The sequence below is a fragment of the Limulus polyphemus genome, unplaced genomic scaffold (assembly GCF_000517525.1).
Source record: "Limulus polyphemus unplaced genomic scaffold, Limulus_polyphemus-2.1.2 Scaffold1545, whole genome shotgun sequence".
Classification (NCBI taxonomy): Eukaryota; Metazoa; Arthropoda; class Merostomata; order Xiphosura; family Limulidae; genus Limulus; species Limulus polyphemus.
In genome coordinates this window covers 176,431-177,716 of record NW_013667155.1, presented here as the reverse complement: position 1 = coordinate 177,716, position 1,286 = coordinate 176,431, and positions in this window count along the sequence as shown.

Below are 1,286 nucleotides of genomic sequence, written 5' to 3'. Positions count from 1 at the left end.
CCATTTCGATTTTCGATACCTCACTAATATAAAGGCTTGGTTTGGTCTGAAGTTTCGTTGGTGTCCAGGGTCACTGATGAGGAGTGGAATTCTCCGAAACTAGTCTGGCTTACAGACACACCCCAATGAAATAATAGACCATTCCAAGCTTTTACTTGTTGTTAAATGTTTAAACAACTCTATTCAAAGTTCATAGAAAGTTTCACATTAATAATGACTTCGTTCCTTTATTTCTTTTCTTTTTTTCTTATTTTAAAGTCCATCGGTATTTGCCAATTTTTCTGTTAAGTTCTAGCAGCTTCAGTCGGCAAAATCTAAACAAGTCACTACCGGTACTAAAAATTAGTTTCTTTAAGTTATGAATTTCGCGAAATACAAACAGTTGAGTACGTTATAATAAAACGATTTTGAAGTCTCGTCACATCCTCACAGTCAATTTCTCCAGGTCCAGTCATGCTCTATCTGACGACCGTAAACCTTGACGATATCCCTGCAGCAAAATTTCCATGGAAAAAGCCTCCATCATAAGTTTGTCTTGTTCAAAACACATCACTTGTCCCTGCTTGCTTTCCATAATATGTCTAGCATATAAAGAAGACAGTTTCCCAGCGACTGTTGCAATGGTCTAGTTGCATAGAAATTCATAAGCATTGCATCCGGCAACTTGTCTGATGTGTCTTTGTACCTTCATATAGAATAGCACGAATACCCGTTTCATTCTTTAGCTGTTTGAGATATGTCATGGAAGTAACTTGTATACACGTAACTTGTGTCGCTATTCTAGAGGGAAATCATTATCGATTATCTTGCATACTGTTTTCTAGAGCACATGGGCGACTTTTGTCACTGACCTTTGTGTTCGTGGATTCTCACCTGGGGTACAACTTGTTGTAGGTCTCTTTCTGGATGGTTCCAATTCCTAGATTGATCCATATTCCTTTATTTCCCAATGAAAGTAAGTGCAAGGAAAATCCCCAACTTTTATATAATAGTTTACTTGTTAGTAACTATGTAAAGTCTGGTGGACATATCTTCCTATATAATAGTTTACCTGTTAATAACGATGTAGAGTCTGGTGGACATATCTTCCTGTATACCAGTTTACCTGTTAGTAACGATGTAGAGTCTGGTGGACATATCTTCCTGTATACCAGTTTACCTGTTAGTAACGATGTAGAGTCTGGTGGACATATCTTCCTGTATACCCGTTCACCTGTTAGTAACGATGTAGAGTCTGGTGGACATATCTTCCTGTATAATCGTTCACCTGTTAGTAACGATGTAGA